Source organism: Eubalaena glacialis, chromosome 14 (genome assembly GCF_028564815.1).
Source record: "Eubalaena glacialis isolate mEubGla1 chromosome 14, mEubGla1.1.hap2.+ XY, whole genome shotgun sequence".
Taxonomy (NCBI): Eukaryota; Metazoa; Chordata; class Mammalia; order Artiodactyla; family Balaenidae; genus Eubalaena; species Eubalaena glacialis.
In genome coordinates this window covers 7,969,308-7,991,385 of record NC_083729.1, presented here as the reverse complement: position 1 = coordinate 7,991,385, position 22,078 = coordinate 7,969,308, and positions in this window count along the sequence as shown.

Genomic DNA, 22,078 nt, shown 5'->3' with positions numbered 1-22,078 from the left:
AGAATCCGCCTGCCAATGCAGGGGACACGGGTTCGAGCCCTGGTCCAGGAAGATGCCGCAGAGCAACTTAGCCCCCCGTGTGCCACAACTACTGAGCCCATGAGCCACAACTACTGAGCCCGCACTCTAGAGCCTGAGAGCCACAACTACTGAGCCCACTCACCCTTGAGCCTGTGCTCCTCAACAAGAAAAGCCACCTCAGTGAGAAGCCTGTGCACCACAACGAAGAGTAGCCCCCGCTCGCCGCAAGTAGAGAGAGCCTGTGTGCAGCAACGAAGACCCAACGCAGCCAAAAATAAATAAATAAATAAATAAATAAATAAATAAATAAATAAATATTTTTTAAAAAGTGATGTCCTGCCTCACAAACCCAAACGCCCTTCTGGATATTTTCTCCAACAAAAGAGTGAAATGCTCTCCCTTCCTTATGACACGGAAACATGACCGTCACCACTTTCTTTTTCTTTTTATTAGCATATTTTTCTGTCTCTTATATTCATAAAATAGAGTGTGCTGCCAGGTTGACTAGTGAAGTATAGCAACAAGAAGCCTCCAGAATTTCTCAAAAGAACTTGGCTCATGGATCTCAGGAATCAAGAAAGGAGGAAGGAACCAGGAATTGAGAGGTGAAGACAGAGCAAGACGGAGTTGAATCTGAGGACAGGAGACCTGTTTCTTGGAGAGGCAGGGGGGCATCCAGGCTGGACAGAGGGGTAAGAAGCTAAAATCAGCCGACACTGCCACCCTGGGCTGGACCTTCAGTGGGAAACCTCTGTGAGGAAATAGGAAGGCTCCCTTTCTTGAGGGAGAGATGGCAGGATCTGAGCTGGAAAAACTCCACTTTACCTCTGGGCAAGATGTTCTGGAAACGGAGATCCTTAAGATCGAGCTCTTACTTTGGGCCAGGCCTGCCTCAGGGCCAGCTCCGTCCCTCTGACTGCAGCCCAGAGCATCTCTGTGCCCTGACCCACTCCCACCCCTGCCACATTAGGGTCTGCTGTGCCCAAGGGAACCAGTTTGAGAACTTGAACGTGGAGAGGAGGTTGGGTGGAGGGCACATGTCTTCCAGAGGGGAGGTCAGCCGGGGAGCCAGGCCCACTCGGTTCTGAGTGGATGTTGTGAGCACCTTCCCTCTGCCCCAGTTTTGCTGTATTGAACCTTTCTGCAGCACACGGCTCCTTGAGCGCTGCCGCGGGAAAGAGGCAGGTGTGTATTGACACAACATGGGAGCTTGGAGACAGTTCTGAAGGACGTCCATCAACAAAAAGGCTTTCTGAGTTTTGTTTTATTTTTCTTGTTTGCTTTCAAATAAGAGAACAAATCAACAGATGCATCAGGCAGATGATGCCTTCCCAGCATTTAGCAAAATACCAAGAAGCACTTAGATGCCCAACAGATTCCCTGTTTTTGCAGGCGGTCTGCAGGGATGCAGCTCCTTGAACCGTGGGAAGAATGGGAGCTTTGTCCTTCTCTCCACCAAGGGCCCCCCAGGAGCATCTGGTTCACCCCCTGCTCCAGACCACCTGCCACTGAAGCATCTTGGCCTCATCCTAGAGACACGCTAGTGTCTTCACGTGGACGACTGGGATAGGGACCAATGATCTCCAAAAGTCAGTGAAAGTCTTTCGGGTATGCACCTGCCATATAGGTCTACATTGAAATATTTATATATTCAGTCTACTTTAGTAATATATTATGTAAAAAAATATAAATTAAAAATGAATGAGATAAAAACCAAGTTTAAGTGTACTGGGTTGGATAACGTCCCCTCAAAATTCACCTCCTTCCCGGAACCTCAGAATGTGACTTTATTTGGAAATAGGGTCTTTGCAGATGTAATTAGTTAAGAAGTAGTGACTGGAGTCAAGTGGGACCTTAATTCAATAGGACTGGTGTCTTCAGAAGAAGAGGAGAAAACACACACACACAGACACACACACACACAGTGCCACGTGACCACAGACACAGAGACTGGAGTCTTGGTTTCCGACTTCCAGCCTCACGGAGGGCCTTGTGTCCTTTGTCAGCTTGTCTTCCTCAGTTCTGACTGTGGTTGGCGCTGATACCATTCATGAAGGTTCCCCAGTCAGAAATCTAGGGGTCCCTTGATGTTTCCGTCCCCCCGACCTCAGCAAGTCCTGTTGCTGGTGCTCCTTTCACTCGTTCCCCCCAGACGCCAAGCCTCTGGCTGCACTGACAGTCACTTCCCTGGATGACAGTAGCATCCATCTCTCTGGCCTCCAGTCGTGTCCTCCTGCAGTCCATTCCACAGTGGCCATAGGCATTAGTGGGATAGACCTGTCGCTTTCCAGAATACATGGGATGAAGTTCAACTTCCTAGCTCAGCAAGAGACTATGGCAGACACTGTGGATTGGCCACACAAAAGCTCTTCCCAACTCCTTGTTGTGTTTTGTTTGTTTGTGTTTTTTTTTTTTTTTTGCATTCTTCTTCTCTAGAGCCTGAGAAGCTAAAAACAATTTTTCTAGTCACCTCCCGTCAGAGGTGGCCATATGACCCCGTTGTGGCCAATAAGATATAAGTAGAAAACTACTGGGGAGGGCTTTCACTCCAAATGAAAAAGACAAAGCCTTGAAAGAATGAAGGGATTTTGCTATCTTCCTAAGTGGGAAGAAAATGTGATGTCTGGAAGTGCAGCAGCCATTTTGTAACCAGGAGGGCAAAGTCCCCCCATGCCCCCCATTGTAAGGATTGTGGAGGAGAAATACAGAGAAGAGACTAGATCCCTCTTGGCTTTGTGGAGCAGGCCCACTGCCCCTAGATAGCCTACCCTGAGTTACACAAGGAAGAGATGCCCTTGCTTATTACCCACTCTTGTCATGTTTTCTCTTGTTCTAAAATAAGCTTTCTCAACCAGTACTGGGACATTGTAGCTACTCAGTAAATGTGAGTTCCTTTCCCCTTCTTCGTCTTGCTTGCTGCCTGACTTATTCATCCTCTCTGCTTTCTCAGGAATTTTCTAGAATTCTGGGGGGAAAGTTTATTATGATGGCAGACAACTGCGTGGTAAACAGTAAGTTGTTTTTTTTTTTTACTTTTTTTAATTAAAAATTTTTTATTCTTTTTTTTTATTGGAGTACAGTTGTTTTACAATGTTGTGTTAGTTTCTACTGTATAGCGAAGTGGAGTTCCCTGTACTATACCTCAGGTTCTCATTAGTTATCTATTTTATACATATTAGTGTATATATGTCAACAGTAAGTTCTTTGTAGGCAAGACAATCCCTCTTTGATTGCAAAGCCTTGGGCAGACGTTTGTCTTTCATGAGTCCTCCACCCCCTCTCCGAGGAGTAACTGGGCCGTCTCACCAGCTCAGGACCCCTTGTCCTTCAGCTGTGTGCTCTCCAGCTGCCTCTGTGAGATGCCAACCAGAACTTAAGCTCCTTCCTTCCCCGTTTCCTGGCCCATTGTTCTGCCTCTTAGCCTTCGTCTCTGGATTCCCACATCTAATAGGTGCTCAAGACCTGTTGACTGGACCTCCCACGTGGCTCTGGGGTCCGTGGTCCCACTGCCCTTACCTTAGTTCAGGCCTTTGCCCTGTCCCACCTGCAGTACCTGCTACTCCTTTTCTTTCTCTCTGAGTTTGCTTTCTGTCAGCTCTGCAGCCTTTCAAACAGGTGGCCCACAGGTCAAGTATGTTCTGGAGACAGACTTTGATCTATGAAGCTGCTTTCATAGTGCTTTACATATTTTAAAATAGTATTTGCTAACGTTAAAAAAAACAGATCTTTCACATAAATATTCCAATTTCCAGGTTCTTCTGATAAATCAGAGGCTCTGCCAACGATGGGCCGACCTTTCTTCCCAGGAGAGCGGTTGGAGCTGAGAAGGAGCTGCCGCCTTAGAAGGAGCTGCCCCCTTAGAAGGAGCTGCCCCCTTAGAAGGAGCATGGCGTCCTCTGGTTCCAATGGCCCACCACTCCCGGTCACAGACACAGGCCTGCTCTGATATGGAAGTCACCCCACTGGGCTCTGCTAGCCTTCGGAGTTTGCAAACCCTCCTTTACAGCCTTCTAATACAACCAGCTGATAAGGCAATCCGACTCGCCAGGGCTTCCACACTAAATGATCTTAATTTTCTCCAGTCCCTGCCCTTATCCAGTCTCTATTGTGGCAGATTTCATAACTTCCCAGGAACTTTCATTCTTTAAAAGATCAGTCCAGTCCAGTGTTTTTCACGTTGCGTTTCGAGACCCATTAGAGGCTCACGAAATCTATTTAGTAGATCACAGCCCTTATTTTTTAAAATGAAAGAGAATAGGATAGAAAATATCAAGCTGTATTGCATGTAGCAAGGTTAAGTATTGTTTTGTGAAACTTTCGATTTAGTTATTTATATGCCTATGCCTGTGTGTACTGGGTTGCAATGTAAACGTATTTCTTACTCTGGATCCTAGTCTCCTGGTCTCTCTTTAAATTGACCCCCAATTCCAAAGAGATGGAGAAGGGAAGGGGGAGGGCGCAGGGGAGTCAGCAGGGGTGTGGGCTTGCCCTACGGTCAGCAATACCCCAGCACCTTGGAGGTGGGCAGCTGCTGTGGTCTTGTCCAGGAATGGCTCCTCCCCCGATTCTTAAGGGCTAATTTCTCTGGGGTTGCAATGAATAAAAATTCTTGTTTTAAAAACTGAGGTCTTCCACATTCTGGGCTGGATTTTCACCAACCTTCTCCACTAGAGCCATCTTATCCCATGCGTTGCATCACTTTATTTTGGATGTTAGTGGTTATTACTTGAAAGAAGTCTTGGGCTGTAGCAAGTTTGGGCAACGCTGGACTTAACCAATAAATGGGATCCTTGTCTGTAGGTCTTCTCAGTCTAAGAATTCTTGACGTAGTAATCTCTAGAAAATGCTATGGGAAATGCACGATTAGAGGTTAAACTCCAAGGTTCTTAAAATCTGAAAGAAGTTTGAATTTGAATCTTGAAAGGAGCCTGCAGTTAACTTGGTTTCACTCTTTCCCACCCACCCAGTGAATAATCCCTCTTTATTGTCTTCATTCAGCAAATACACAGGATAATTAGACACTGATTCTGCCAAGACAAGCTCACAGGCTACAGATGTTACTGGATGAAGGTGAGTTACAGAGAGCCCTGTCTCAGAGGAGAGGGGAGGTCAAACGCCGGAGGCTCTGCACTCAGAGGAAGGGCTCCTGCCTGCAGAGGGGACCAGTCGTTTATCTGGAGGCGGCTCCGTTAGGCCCTGAAGGCCGTTTGAGACCGCCACGCGTGCAGACGGGGTGGGTGGCTGGGAGGCTTGGTGGACAGAGAACCTGGGCAAATACAAAGGAACAGTGCCTGGGCCATAGTTGTCTCTCTGAACCGCTGAATGAATGCTTCCAGTGCAGATTCTGAATAGAGGATAGGAACTGCGGCCCGGGCCAGATGTCGGGGAGCCTCAAATAAGGGCCTCGAGGCTTCCGCCTTTACGCTGTTGGGCAAAAGGGGCCACGGAGGGTTTGGGGCAGTGACGAGGGACTGTAAGACTTTGACCAACCTTGTGCAGGCGGGAGGCCCTGTCCCATGGCCGGATAACGTGGGGACGCCTCCTTGCAGTGGGCCCCAGACTGCTGTCCTGCACCTTAGTTCCCTGCGACATGGCAGGGGTGGGAACAAGCCCCTGTGGGCCTTTGGGGGTCTCCAGCTCCCCAGCTCCCCAGCACTGGCCCCTGGACACCGGCAACACCGGAACTGCGGATTTCTTTCTGAGGCTGGCCCGCCAAGATGTGCAGAACCCAGGGATGCTCTTCCCCTGTGAATGGACGCAGCTCCGGGCACAGTCACCGGACGCCTGGCACCAACCTGTCTTGGTGACCGCGTGGAGGCTGCTTCCCCTCCTGCCAGCGGGCCAAGCAGCACGTTCTCCGGGAAGCGGATTCGTGTCAGCAGGCTGAGCACACCACCGTGCCTGGGACCGGCTCGCACCGCCCTTTGAAGTGGGCGTCTCTGTTTCGGGGGCTGAGCGCTCACGATGTCTGGGCCCAAGAGCACGGTCCAGAGAGGCAGCTGACGGGGACCATCTCCCAGCCTGAGCGCCAAGTCCTTCGCCCGAGACCCTCAGGGGAGCAGATGCTCCAGCTAGACTCGCCTCTCAGGAGAGAATCCTTCTCGTTTCGTGGATTCCTGGTCCTCCACAGCTGGAAAGGTCCCCCAGAGATCTTTCAGTCAGGCTCCTTGTCTCCAGCAAGAAAACAGCTAAGCCCCCAGCTGGTGCCGAATGTCAGTCCAGAGCCAAGTGGGAAGCCAGGGGGAGGAGCCTGGGGAGGTGAGAAGACAGCGCCTTGATCCCCTCCCGAGCTGAGCCCCTGCTGGGAGGTGCAGGCAGCAGGAGCCAGAGCTCAGTGCCAGGTTACGTTGGTCTATTTTTAAGAGGAAGCCAGTGTGAGGAGCCCACATTGTAGAAAGACCCCGGGATTTGAAATCAGCTTGAATCTCTGAGACGTTTGTACCCCTAAGCCATAAACTCCTTTAAGTGGAGCCTACTGAAAATCCCAGCGTTGTTTCAGATTATTATTTCAATCAGAAGGCATTAGATTCCATAGATAAGAGCAATATTCTGGAATTTGATCCTTTATTGGTGAAATGATTATTTGGCTGCAAAATCTCATAAGGCCAGTAATAACTATGAAATCACCACGTACATTTTATCATTGAGCTGCCCCCTCACTCTGCATCTACTGAGAAATAAAATAGGACTCTAAATTTGTTGTTCATATTATTTTATCCATAAATGGGTCCTGGCTTAGAAAAACAATTACATCATTCTAATGAGAAAGCAACAAGGTTTATCAGCATACGGAAAAAGCAAAGCAAGGAAAAGAAACCCCTAAAGTGGAAACTGAGGTCGCCTGATCCGAGGGTCAGCAGACATTCCTGATGGAAGGATCCTGTTCCCTGTGGATACCAAGCTGCCTGCCTGGTCGGGTCTCCCAGGGGCCCGGGGCCCACGTGCAGGCCACCAGACACACACACCCAGACTCACAGGAGGCTGGTTGGAAAACCCAAACCACCAGATGCATTTAGGATTGGCTAATGGTGTTACCCCTCCTGGCATCAGACACCCTGGTGCGGTTGTCACGTGAAAGCTGCCCCTTCCTCCCAGCCGGGATCTACAGAACCTGGCAGTGAGAGGTCCTCGGGGACTGTTGGAACAGGGGAAGCACGGGCGCATCTCCAACTTGGAGGCCAGGCCGTTCCTTCTCTGTGAGCTGAGCTGAGACCCATGCATAGAACATACCGAGAGCAGGTACACCTCACAGGCCCTCAATACAAGGAAGTATCATTCAGGCTCTAAGCTCGAGGAGCCAGCTACCACAGCACTGAGAGAAGGATGCCAGGACTTTCTTTGGTGTCCACTAGACATGCGTGGTGGCTGCTGTCCGTTCGTCCTTCTGGGTTTCTTCCCTGTGTCTAATCTATGCAGAAATTCAAAGCAAAGAGACTTGATAGACTCCTGAAACCCCTGTTAGGCACCAGTAACAGAGGCATCCTTCCACCACCCTTACACATCTGAACCTTTTCTGAATGCTTCCAGCTGTCACAATGGGTACTGGGAGCCACTGGTCTGGGGATGCGCCAGAGTGGGAAGCCCTGGCCCTGGTGATGGATGTGACTTCTCAGATGGGGCAGAAGCCTGCAGGTGGACCCGAGGCCAGGAGCTGGGGGTAGATCGGCGGGTTGGTCAGGAGGATGAGTGCAAGCAGGGGTTCTCAGTCTTGGCCTCACACTGGAACCACCTGGAAGGCTTTCAAAACTCTTGCTGCCTTGGTCCTGCCCCCAGGGCTTATGATTTATTTGGTCTGAGGTACGGTCTTTGTAGCGGAGTTTTTAAAGTTTTCCAGATGATTCTAATGGGTAGTCAGCGTGAGACAGTGATGCAGAGAGCAGGCACCTGGGGATAAAAATGTGGGCGGGAGTGTGGCAGCATGTCAGCATCTAGATGTGAGAACACCCAGATGTGCACAGGACAAATAAGACCAGCTTCTAGGCTGGAATACAAAACCCTAGCCAGAGAAGACTGGCAGGCGCCCCACTTCCTGGGATTTGGTCCAAAATTAAAGGGAAGTTTTTCTTCATCCTCTGGGCTCCCCAAGTACCCTGTGTGGCGTCTGAGCCCTGACCTCCCCACACTGTAGTTATCTGATTACGTCTCTCCCAGGCTGCAAGGAGATTCCAGAAGGCAGAGGTGCTGCCATTTATGTATTATTAAATCTAAGCATCCCCAGTAATAAGCACCATGCCCAGCCCCTGGTAACGGAGCAGACACCATCATGGTGACTTATTTGATGCTAACTTAATGCTTCTAGATCCCCCTAGACAGAGGCTGTGTTGGTCCTGCTGCCTGGGCTGAAACTGAGCCTCTATCAAGAATCAAGTGATTTCATTATGAGAAGAAGAGGAGCCTGGGGCCCCAGAGGACCTGATACCCTCTCTGATTATTTGCCTAAAGGAAGATTTTCTATAATAAAAAGTAGGATTTCTGGTCGCCACAGACTGTTTTAGTTTTAAGGAGGACATTAAGCAGCTATTACATTTTACTGAGTAGCTCCTTAATCTGGTTTATTTTTTATTTTTTGGCTTGTGCTTATGAGCCATTAATTGCTGTGCTAGAGTGACGTTAGCAGCCTTCCATTTGCAGGGGGAGGTGGTAGGAATAAAAGGAACTTCGAACTGCTTTTCTGATTATGAGTCTAGTCTGTCAGCTTTGACCTTTCCATTCCAACTCAATGCCTATTCAACAAAAACCTTGACATTTAAAAAGGCAGCACATCCAGCCCACATCTTTATCGTATAAACCGACCACTTTTCAGATCCTTCTTTTTTCAGAGCCCAGCCAAAAAAGTAGTTTGGCATTTCTGCTTCTTGTGTTCCCTAGATTTCTGAAAAATACAGGGGAGACAGGAGGTTGAAAGATAAAAGTGTCTGTTAGCCAATGTCCATTCCCTAAATGCGCTTGCCTTCGCTGGCGGGTGTCTGCGTGTCTGCACACAGCTTTATTTTGCTTTGAAAAGGATAAGACTGCAGGTGTCAGGAAGAAAGATGAGACAGGTGGAAACCCACTTCAGTACACCTATTTTTAGTTCAGATTCTATTTAAGTGGAAGTGATAACTCCAAGGTAACTGGCAAGAGAAAATGAGTCTGTTTGCACAGTAATTGTTTTGCCCAGAAAAGGAGTGAACATCCTTCAGGTATTCCAAAGGCTGAGTGAAGGGAAAAACCGAAGCAGGTTACTTAGAGAAGAACCTTTAAAGAAAAAGGAGGCTCTTTAAAGAAATCAGTGGAGTCAGAAAAAGATCCAGTGATGAATAATGAAACCTCTGATCGACTCAGGACCAGCTGTAGGACTGCTGTGTTATCTTCCTCTCTCCTGTGTCCCCTCTTGGGATTCTAAGTGCCCCAGCAGGGAAAGGTCACTAGTTATGGAGTCTGGTCAGTGCTGGAACTTACCACCACCCAGAGGCATACCTCCCCCGAAATCCTGAAGCCTAGGGTCCACTCTGACCACAGTCACTAACTCCCTGATCCCTCTTTCTCACTGCTGTCACACCTGCACGTGGACCTTTTGGAGACCTCGCCCCTCTCTCCCTTCTGTACTCTCCACCCTCATCTTGACTTCCTTCCCTCACAGGCATGGCTCTATGGAACAGTGCTCAACCAAATTCTTGCCAAGACTCTCAACTCCCTTGTCCCCTGGGGCATTCCAACCACCTCCCTTCTAGTGGAAAACTCCCTCATGGTACAGGCTGGTCTCCACAGGGCACACTCCGTCCAGCTCTCTCTCTTTTTCTCCTGGGTGAAGGATGACAAGGTAGCAGGGGTCTGTCTTGCCCACCCCGGGGAACTCCCTCAGCCTAGCCAGTGCCTGGCATAGAGCACATGCTGGTAAATATGTGTGGAGAAGCATTTCCCTTTTCATAGTAAGTGGACACCAGGGCAGAATTGAAGAGTTCTTCTGTCTCTGCCGATGTTTGCTGTATGGTCTGGGATAATTCACCAGTGTGTCTTCCCAGTTTGCCTGAGTACATCTGGGAAGGAAACAATGGCACACGGGTGGGTTAATGGTGTTTTTTCGTTTTTTTAATTAATTAATTAATTAATTAATTTATTTATTTATTTATTTATTTATGGTCTTCGTTGCTGCTTGCAGGCTTTCTCTAGTTGCGGTGAGCGGGGGTACTCTCCGTTGCGGTGCACGGGCTTCTCATTGCTGTGGCTTCTCTTGTTGCGGAGCACGGGCTCTAAGTGCATGGACTTCAGTAGCTGTGGCACGTGGGCTCAGTAGTTGTGCCTCGCAGGCTCTAGAGTGCAGGCTCAGTAGTTGTGGCGCATGGGCTTAGTTGCTCCGCGGCATGTGGGATCTTCCTGGACCAGGGCTCGCACCCGCGTCCCCTGCATTGGCAGGCAGATTCTTAACCACTGCGCCACCAGGGAAGTCCCAGGTTAATGGTGTTAATGGTGACACAGGATGAGCAAAGACAGAGCACTGACCACTCGAGACAGTGGTCGATTGTAAGGGTGGATTGAATACCTGCCATAGACAAGATGCTCTCATGGGTTCCAAAGAGGATAAAACCCCATCCCGTCTCCAGGGCTCATCATGTGGTTGGAGGGAAGAGTATGAGGGAGAGGGATGGAGGGAGACAAGCAGACGGCCGCTCTAGAGGGGAGGGCATGGCAAAGGATGGAGTGAGAGCACGGAGCTGGGAGGAGGGGGCCTGGGCTCCCATCTTGGCTCTGCCAATGCCCTGGGCAACTCCAACACGTCACTTCCCTTCCTTCAACTTCTGTTTTTTCCCAATAAACTATGGAGTCGCTCTGGTCCCTTTTGGCTCCGACCCTCCATGAGTGAAGTCCCATCAAGCTGAGGGGTGGCCAGAACTTCTTCCGGGGAATCAGAATATGTCTGGACCACACGGCTTTCCCTGGCTTTTCCCCCCAGAAAAGAAACATTCCAGGGTCTGAGGGGAGAGCAGTGAAGAGAGCATTAAATTGACCTTAGCACATGTTCTGCACGGGCTCTGCATCGAGTGAGGATGCGGGAGGGCAGCCTTTTGAGAACAGAAATCCGGAGATCTGAGGCCGAGCAAAGCAAGATGAATCTTATTTTTCTATTTGGGATTTTCTTTCTGACAGAAACAGATGTTCTCTCCATCCCTCATTTGTAAAATGGATCTAATAATAGTGTCCTTGACTTGTTGCATGCGCTATGAGATGACACCTGAAAAGCTCTGGAACATGCTAGTCTCAGTGGAGACTGTTATTCACTTCATCATCCTTCCTGCCATTTAACTTTCCCGTCTCCGCGAGTGCTAAGAAAAGTGCCCTAGGGCTTTCTAGTTCCTAGCTCTTCTCCTGGAAAAAGCCACTTTCATTATTTTTGCTTTGAATTCAATTGAATTAGAAAAAAATTTATTTCCTGTTATCGCTACTGCGTCTCTTCCTTTCAAAGAATTTCACACAAGTGAATGCAACCTTGGCAGGCATGTAATATCTCAAGAAAATTAAAAAGAATAAATGTTATTTGAAAATTATAGAACACTGGCAGGTAATGGGGCGCAGCTCTGATTCACATTCAAAATAGGTTTCCTATCTGGCTCGAATAGGCTTGGGTGGGAGAGGGCAGGCAGAAGGATCTGAAAGACAGAGAAATGCCTAGAAATGCGTCTTGCTTTCCCCTTCTCATCTACCTTTTGGGACAATTGACAACCCCTTTCTTTCTTTTTTAGGGAAAACATAATATTAAAATAGTATGCCTCCTTCTTAGAAATGTTCTAAAGCCCTTGGAAGAGCAGATTCTCGTTTGAAATGACCTGCACTTAATACCATGAAAAGAACAAAAATGGAAACCTCCAATTTTCAAAAGATAGACAGTAATCGCTCATTATGAAAGCATTGGCTGTTTTCAGCAAACAAGCAATCAGTTTGGGAATAGTTGTCATTTGTGAACATAATCATAAAGTTAAACTTCAAACTTTTCAGTGAATCACAGGAAAAGAATACTTTAGCCCACATGGAATATTTTAAGGAATTTCTCTCAACCTGGAGTGAGGATCAGATTTGCCTAAATGCATGAATTAGGTCCAGAAGGATAGAAAGATCAGGCCCGCCAGTGAGCAGGGGAGATTTTTTGTTTTCTGTCACTTGATATTGGATGGTGGCTCTTGGCCTCCTTCCGTGGGGAGGAAAGGCAGTGTTGGATTCTCCTCCTCCGGGCATGTTTTGTTTCGTCATCAATTTTAGGTTTTGAGGCCAACCCTTCAAAGCTTGGTTATTTGCTCGCAGGCACCACGTCGACAATTCTTGTACTTGTCACTTGGGGATGATGGAAAAAAGATGGGGCTTCTGGCCCCAAACCAGCTTTCTAAAGGTCATTTAGCACACAGCTAACTTTCTCTGACAATCATGCACTTTCTACCCAAGTACTCTTTGCACTAAAATGACAAGTCATAACATGAACAATTTTTAGAGTTTCTGATATATCTTTAAATAACTTCCTACTGTTTCTTTCTCTGTTTGCTTTGTACTACAAAGGTAATATAATGTTTTAAGGATTGTTTAGCAAATGCAAATTTAAAAACAAAGAAAGTAGAAACTGCTGCAAATCTTTCTACCTACGGATAAGTGGTATTAATATTTTGGTGGATGCTTTGTGTGTGTGTGTGTGTGTGTGTGTGTGTGTGTCTGTGAATATACACATATTAGCCATTAGGTCATCTATTCATTTGATAAGTATTTATTAGGACACATTTATCATACGCTTAACCTATTAACAAAATGTGCATGGAACATGGTGTTGTGAAACATAATATTTTCACTTAACATCCTTCCATAAGAGTAAACAACCTATTTCAAAATCATTTTTAATGGCCTCATAGCATTCCGTTGGTGCAGGCATACCTATTGGTTTCGAAGCAGTATGTTTCTTGAACTAATAAATGAATACATACAAATTTGTTACTTCAATATGGCTTAATATCCTTTCCCACTCTAACAATATCTTATTATTTGTTTTAATAGTACTATAATTCTAACAATAGTAAGATCAACAATGAATATTTATTTGGTGCTTACTATGTGTCAGACACTGTTTAATGCTTTACATTAAATATTGTATTTAATTTGTACAATAATCCTGTGACGTACCTGCTATTATGAATATTATCCATCAGATCATAACATTCAGCCTAAATTCTCAGTCCCTCTATGCACTGGGAAAACTGGACTTTTTTCTCCGTGTCTTTTAACTCTAGCTCAGATTCTTCAAATTCTGGCTTTCTAAAGCCAGAGAGAGATGATAAAATACCTATCATTTTAAAAAGCAATAAATGTACAAGGAAATACAGTTTCAAGCAGTACATAATAGTATACATTTCAGAAGTAAAAACAAAAAATTGCCTGTTTTTGTTTTGTTTTATCTTAATAATACGTTTAGGCTGCTCTTTTGCTATACTAGTTTGAAGCAATATTCATTGACTCGCATACACGAAGGCTAATGAGTCTGGATTACTTTCACTACCCTCAGCCTCCTTACCTCAACTCCTCCTTGCAATTTTAAAGTAATATTTATACTTCTTCTGTGGTCACCTGAGAACCTAATGGTTACCTACATAAGTTTAAATACTACACGTAAGTCTTTATTCATTGTTCCGTCAATTAGAGGAAGTGTCTCTTCCTCTCCCACCGTGTGAGATGGATAATTAGTGTCCCTGCGTTTCTACCCACCTCTGCTTGCTGCACCCACACCCCAGCTTTTTACTCTACCATGGCTTTATATTGTCATTCTTCAAACGTAGACATTCTGTCTTGTACTTCTAATTTTTTCAATCTTCCCCGATTTTCCTACATGTTGAACATTGAAGTCAAACAATGCCTGTAACATGATGATTGTGTAAATGATATTCAACGTAGAACCGGTTAATAGGGAAGGAAGTAACAACGATGTTGTTAACTCTGTGATGCTGGAAAGGAAATATTCTAATAAATGAATTCTCTTTTCTCAAATTCTCTCAGTTGCTCAAAATCACGTTTTGTTTCATTATTGCTTTTGCCTTACAAGATGGCTCACGGTGAGCCCCACTTTCCGGTTCTCATGCCCTGTGTAGTCCCCCAGCCCTCACTCAACCACAGTTGACCCCTCTGACCAAGTAAATGCCATGGAAGTGACAGCGTGTTGTCTCCGAGGCTAAGCCGTAGAAGACACGGTGGTTTCCTCCTCGACTTCTCCGGGACCACTTGTTCTAGGGGAAGCCAGCTGCCATGTTGTGAGGATGCTCAAGCAGCCCTGTGGTGAGGCCCACAGGGAAGGGAACTGAGGGCTTCCACCAGCAGCCAGCACCAACTTGCCAGTCATAGAGAGGGGCACCTTGGAAGCTGCTCCTCCAGCCCCAGAAAAGCCTCCAGATGACTGCAGCCCAGGCTGACACTGAAATGCAATCTCCTGGGAGACGCTGAACCAGAACCAACTCGCCAAGCCACTGATTTCCTGACCTGCAGACACTATAAGAGAAAAAGAAATGTTCATGATTGTATTAAGCATCTAAGTTTTAGGGTAACTTATTCTGTTAATAGAGACTTTAGTACTCGGAAAAACAGTGTGGTCATAACAAAGAAACTAAAAATATAGTGAGATGAGACTTTGGGGCAGCCTTAAGAGGGGTGAATATATTTTGAGTGTGGGAATAACCTGGATCACTGGGGGCAGGAGAGCAGACTGTGGTAGCCAGCCTCCCAAGGGCCCCCAGTGACCTTCACTTCTTGATGTCATGCCCTTGTGTAGTCTCCCCCCACGGTGAATCATGGCTGGGCTCTGTGACCAGTACGATACTGCAGAAGTGACAGTGTGTGACTTTCAAGGCCTCTTTTGGGTCACTTGCTCTGGAGGAAGTTACAATGTCATGAAGATGCTCAAGCTACCCTTTGGAGAGACTCACATGAAGAAGAACTGAGTCCTTCTAACAAGAGCCAACATTGGTCTCCCAGCCGGGTGAGTGAGCCACCTGGGAAGTGGATTCCCCAGCCCGAGGCAAACCTTCACAGGCCAACATTTTGCCTGCAACCTCCCGGGAGCCTGCCAACCAGAACCACCAGCGAAACTGCCCTGACCGGCAGAAACTTGTGAGTGACAATAAATGTTCATTGTTGTTTTAAGCCACTAATTTTGTGTCATTTGTTAGGCAGCATAGATCAACAATACACCTTTCTATTTAGGTCATGGCTTTTTTGTGAAGTGTATTGTTTTTGCTGGCGTTTATAAAATACTCTTCATTTGATGTTAACAGGAGAAACATGCTTTCTTCCCTATGATGCTTTGGCTTCTTCGTCGAATTCTTTTTGGAATGATCAGTTCTGGACTCTTTAGTCCTGCTGCATAGCTATTGCCATTCAGTAATTTACCCAAGAAATATTTATAAATTCTAAGTGTCAGGCCTTAGGAATACAATAGTGAACGTGATGCCTGACACGGGAAGTGCTCAGTTAATGATGGTTTCATGGCCAGGGGGCAAGATAAAGTGTGCCCGAGGAAGCGATGAAGCTGAGTGGGTATGAATGATAGGAAGAGCAGAGGGGGGGATTCCCAACAAAAGATAGAGCTTGTGAAACCCCCTATAAGGGAACTTGAGGAGCAGCAAGGAGGCCAGAACAAGTGACAAGGGCGAGGGGAGAACAGTAGGTGGCAGGGCAGAGGGATGGGTGGCGGGCAGATCAAGCTGAGCTGCAGAGGCCACCTTAGGACTTTAGCAGTGAGAACAGGCATTTTTGCTGTACTTTGTTCGGGGCTCCTGGAACAGTGCCCGGCATACAACAGGTGCTGGTTAATGTTTGTTGAATGACTGAAAAACCGGATATATTATGAATCTTTACTAATCCCCGCAGCACTCAACCTCACGTCTAACCTCACTTCCAATCTTTTTTCTTTAAGAAAAAAGGAGGGGGAAGGTGTGGTCATCAGGCTCCTCTCCCTTGAGCCCAGCATTTCTTAGAATCATCTTCGCTATCGTCCCCCAAGGGCTTTTTAGACTTTTTAGATTTTCCTATTTGCACCAACCCCCGTGAAACTTTAATACCACAGATATACCGCATATCTGTTTATGCTCTGTATGGCTTCACTCTGTGCTTTATACATAAAAAGAGTAAAAAATGTTCACCCTGAGAACCAATTTTGGCCCTCTTGGGGGTCATATCACTCACGTTGGGAATTTGTGATCTAGTGCAGCAGAATATTCCAAAACAATTTTAAAAGAATATAAGTAGGTTTCAAAAAACAGAGCTATGCAGCAGTGTTGTGCTAGAAAGGGGAACTTAGTCATCTGAGGACAAGTCTGAATTCTGTGCCATTAACCTTACAGTCGCCCTTCTACCATTAGCCCCCTCCAGATAGCTAAGCTGAGCAGAGAGTCAGGAGTACTCCTGCGGATCTCAGGGAAGCTTTGTCCCACGATCGCACCCTGGGAGCATGGAGGCGAGACCAGCGCTTGGCATCTGCTCAGCCCTGGGCCTCCTGGACCACACTGTGAGCCGGGAAGCCAGGGTCCCACCCCAGGCAGGAGCCAGTTCACAGATACGGGTGGCCAGTACTTCAGAGCACAGTGACTTCACACAGAGATGAGGGTCAACCAGGAGAGCATGGATCCTTCAACCTAAAAACACCCCATCCACCTCCCCTGAGGTCCCCTTGATGCCCCAGCCGGAGGCGACCTCGAATCCTGAGCTCCAGTGCCGCCCCCGACCACGGCATCCAGCACGGTCATCGCCTTATGAAGCATTGACCCTTTCGTGCATGTGTTTCTCCTTGTGGAGGGCGTGAGCTGCCCTGCCCTGCCTGGCCTAGCGCTCTGAGCACGGTGGGCCGTCAGCTCACGTCTGGAGCAGGAACCATGGGGCCTGGGCCGGTGCGCTGCAGTTAATGACCTCATCTGCTTCCAGGAGAAGGTGCTAATTAGATGCGTGGGGATGCAGGGAAAGAACACCCACCCAGATTGAATCAGGTTTAGATGATCTAAGTATTATTAAGGAACAGCTGGACAGCTAATTGTCCAGGGAATAGCGGTTGTATCAAATTACGTGCTAATTTGAAGGAACTGACAGTGGCTCATTACTGAGGTCCCCCTGCAGGAGGCGAGGGACTCTCGCTGTGTCTTTTAAGTGACTTTCAGAGTCTCTGTACAAGCTGCTTGGCTCAGTCACCAAGGTTGTCCCTGCAGCCTCGAGTACCCAGTCCCACCCGGCATCCCAGGAAGCCCACCCTGGAGTCTGAGGGAGAGGGAGGTAGGGAGAGCGTGCTTTCTTCCCATCGCCGAGCTCTCCCAGTGGATTTGAAGCCTTTGACAGGTTGTCTTGGCCTTCCGGACCCACCACTTGAGATGGGGCCTCGCCTCCCGCTGCCCATGAAGAAAAGCATAGGCACAGCCTTGGGCAACAAGAGGAATAAGGAGTAAGGCCGGCGCGTCCGGGCCTGAGGATTACAACTGCGGCAGAGCCTCCGTGCGCCAGAGGAGCTCGCGTGGACAGGAGCAGAGCTGGGTGCGCGAGGGCTGCCGGGCCGGACTCCTGGGCCGCTGGGGTCCGGAAAGAGCAGGCAGAACCGCTCTGGCTGCCTGGGAGCCTGGCCCTGTCATCTGGCCCTCACCTTCCTCAGCTTCTCACTCTCAATCCAAAGTCACAGAGGAGCCGGGATGGGGGGCAGCCCGGGGGCCTACGCAGTCCTGCCACACGTGCTGTGGTGCAGGTTCACCCTTCAGATTGGGGGGGGCCCTCATACCATGTGTCTAAATATTACCGAGCTAACAAATTCTTAGATAAAATACATCCCGTTCCATTACCTTGACCAATACCTTTATAATCTCAAAATGAAAAAATAGGTGTACAGCTTACACACCTGGAATTTGATACAACATGAAGATGTCAGAATTTAATATTCTGTGTGTCTGGCTGTTGATGGGGTGAACCCATTCTCCCTGGGGGCCCCCATACATGCTCGGCCCTCTGCCTGAGATTCTGTCTCATGGTCTTTTCTGGGCTAGGTTCCCCTCATCTTGAAGCCTCACCCTGATCACCCCACCCTACCTCACCCCATCATCTTTGGTCCAGTGACCTCACTTCTTTTCTTCTTAGAACTATTGGAAATAATAATCATATATGTATTTGTTTACCTGTTTGTTGTCTGCCTTCTCCACCAGAAGGAAAGATCAAGGAACAGGGACTTGTAGCTGAACACCCAGCAGCAAATACGGGGCCTGGCTAGTACTTGTAAACATGCGTTGAACAAATGAATGAATGAATGAGGTACAATCAATGGTATGAAGACCTTAGAAGTTGCTAGGTAAACAGAAAACTGGTCCCAATGAAAAACATGAGAAACTTACAGGCAAATGTAAACTGCTTAAAACAGGTTTTGTTCTCGCACTCAAAATAAGAAGTGTGGGAAAAAGAACATTTCATTGCACTTCTCATTCATTCATTCATTCATTGCATGGTGGACAACCTGGGGACAAGAAGGGGGTGACATCCCAATGACCACTATTTCACCTTCTCTGAGAAAGACCCCAGCATCCTCAGATAGGCTCCCTGTAGCTATATGGTGAAGGTGTATGCCCCTGCCTTCCAGACAGAATGACGGGCCCAGGGATGTACACCTGTCCCAAGCTGGGCCACTCACAGAACCTGCCCCTAGGCCACAGGTAATTAATTGGTCCCAGGGCATGTGACCCACCAAGAAAAGTTGTGAAACTCTGAAATGGGCAAAAACTGATTGGATATCCTTTCAGTGGGCTGCTAGATGTGGCCTAGGGAACATTTTTGGGGTTATCTGATTCTACACGGGTCTGTGTCTTTCATTGTCGTTGATTATTATTCAGCTTTTTAAAGATTAAAGTTCACTGTGGAGAGATGATGTTGATGCCAGTTATTTCTGTTCATAGAAATGCAGTAATTTTGCCCTGCCAAGTTGCAATTGATTACCACCCCCTGTGGAAGAAGACAGTTTTACATCTATTAGCAAATTCATTTCTGCCTTCCTGATTGCATACACACACATATATACACAGATATGTCTTCTTTGGATTTTTTTTAAAATAAATTTATTTATTTATTTATGTTTGGCTGCGTTGGGTCTTTGTTGCTGCGCGCAGGCTTTCTTTAGTTGTGTCGAGCGGGGGCTACTCTTCGTTGCGGTGCATGGGCTTCTCATTGCAGCAGCTTCTCTTGTTGTGGAGCAGGGCTCTAGGCACGCGGGCTTCCGTAGTTGTGGCACGCGGGCTCAGTAGTTGTGGCTCGCGGGCTCTAGAGCGCAGGCTCAGTAGTTGTGGCACACGGGCTTAGTTGCTCCACGGCATGTGGGATCTTCCCGGACCAGGGCTCGAACCCGTGTCCCTGGCATTGGCAGGTGGATTCTTAACCACTGCGCCACCAGGGAAGCCTTGGATTCTTTTTTAAATTTGTTTTTTTTTCATCTTACTGATCTTTCATTAATTAATTAGTTAAATAAAATCTTTGGCCTGTATTGATTTCATATTTCTAGGAGAGTCACAATTTTACTCTTAAAAAATACTAATCCTTTGACAAACCCAAGCAGGACCAACTGGAATTTGGGAATGTTGGTTGCCATGTTGCTCTGAGGCAGAAGTCAATCTGCAGTTAGAAGGAAATAAAACCGACATTTCAGGAGAGTCAGAGATGAGAGAGAGAAAATTTTGGAGGTTCTTGGCATCTGTGAGGTCTGGCTGTAACCCCACTTCACTGACTGCCTGAGTCTCATCATCAACTCGATTCTCATCTAACTGACTTCAAGTTGGGTTTCCATCAACTGCAACCAACAGGGGGCTTGTCGATATAGCTCTCACACTGAGAGACTGATTTAAGAAGACAGGCGGTGTTTTAAAAATCCACCTTGAGCTGCTTGAAAGTAATAGGCAAAGGAAGCAAACCCAGGTCCCGCCACATAAGGAAAGGGCGAGGAGAAGGGGTGCTTCCTCTGGAATTGAAGGGGCAAAAATCACTCAGAGTCTGGGAATTCATAACCTGGTGGCTGGCAAGTTTGAGGAGGGAGCTCAGAGCCAAGGGCAAGATGGTCACTGATGGGCTGAGGGCAAAGGACTTAGAAGTGCAGCCCCAGCAGCTCTGCAGAAGCACGATGAAGTCCATCCTCTAGCTGTGCCTGAAGGACAGACCCCTCTCCTGGGGACTGGAATTCCTGGGTGAGAGGAATTCCCAGCCAGGACAGACCACAGCCAGCACAACTGCCCTGCCCTGGACGTAACCACGGGGGCTTTATTGACAACTAATCATTTATACCCAGCGTTTAAATATAAAATTAAAGAATGAAAGCTACTATGAGGAAAACAAGAGGAACACTGCCAGGCTCTTACCATCCTGTTATTCTTAGAGCAATTGTGAATCTTTAAGAAGGTTCATCTTTTCCCCTTATAAAGACACCAAGTGGTTCATGTTTCCGAGTTACTTTTTTTTTCTTTTTTTGGCCACGTGGCATGCGGGGATCTTAGTTCCCCGACCAGGGATGGAACCCGTGCCCCCTGCAGTGGAAGTGTGGAGTCTTAACCACTGGACAGCCAGGGAAGTCCCGTCCAAGTTACTTCTTAAAACACTTTTTATTGTGCTTCAACATGCTGCCCCTAATGCTGCCATAATGGAAACCCGCAGTGTAACGACAAGCCAGTGGACCCCCAAGTCCAAGAAACTTGGATCTGAACCCTGATTCTGCCATTAATCAGCCAAGTGACCTTAGCTGAGTCCTGTAATCTCCCCGAGCCTCAGTTTCTTCATCCAGAAGATGGGATGCCATGCAGTTATGATGAAGCACGCCAGGGCCCGGTGGGGACGAGGGTCTCCCTGTAAAGTAGAGGAAGAATACCGGGGTCTCTGCAAGGAAACGGGGGTCTCTAAATAGTCTTTTCCTGATAGTCCCCTCTCACTTCAAACTTCCAATCCTGGGGGGCAGGAAGGAGGATGCAATTCTTCAGACATATCCTTTTTGATATTTTAACTCAGTGTAAACTGACTTCAGTCTAGAACAGGACCAGCTGGAAATCTATTCCAAGGGCTGGTCCCACGCAGCTGTGAACAGGAAACAGCCCATGCGAGGTGATTTCAGAGGCGCCTTGGGAAGGCTGCCCCTGCCCCACTCCTGCTTCCAGAAATTCCACCTTCCTGCTTCATCCCTCTGTTCTAAGCTCGCTCCGTCCCCACCCCAGTCAGGGACAAGGACTCACCTGAAGCTGTAGCGGTCAATTACAGCTCAGAATCGATTCATTTCAGAAACAGCAGGAGCTTTAGAGCCAGACATCCAGGGAGAGGGTGCCAGCTTCACCCAGCAGCTCCGAGCCGAGGGTGAGTCTCAGCCACAGAAGGAAGAAACAGTTGCTGTGAGGGTTCAGTGAGATACTGCACGTAAACGCCTGCCCTGTCGTTGTTTCTATTATTATTATTTAGGTGCTGTTTACCTGACTGAACCAGAGTGACGGGGCAGAGGACAAAGACACCGTGCATAGGGAGAAAGGCCTAGAACACGGCGCCTGGCATTCTGGGGAGGTCTGGCCCTGCCAGCGCCACGCAACCTGGCATTCCGTGGGCCCTCTGGCTTAGGTCTCGCCGGGGGTCCCAGCCTGGTGTTCGTCACCTGCCTGTGAGCCTTGGGGTGGGGGCCAGCCATGGCACAAGCCCTGTGAGGAGGTGCCCACTTCCCCCTGGTGTGCCCAAGCGATCTTCCTCCCCAGGACCCCCCCCAAGTTCCAGCTGCTGCTATGGCACCTCGTTCACCGAGCCCGGCCACCCCGCCCAGGAACTGAGCTGTGTGGGTTTGAATGACTCGAGAAGCAGGCTGAGCAGGGAAGGAGCACCAGCTCAAAGGAAGATTCGACCTGAAAACAATTTATAACCACCCCGCCCCCCAGACTCAACACTCGCCACAAATGGAGGAATGGCATTTACTTGCTCTTACACCTGAGAGGTGACATCTTTGAAATACAGTCTCCACAGGAAAGTAGCCATTACCTGTGTGTCCTGGAACTACTTTCTCCTGTCCAGATGCCCTTCCCTGGTGCGTCCGCGG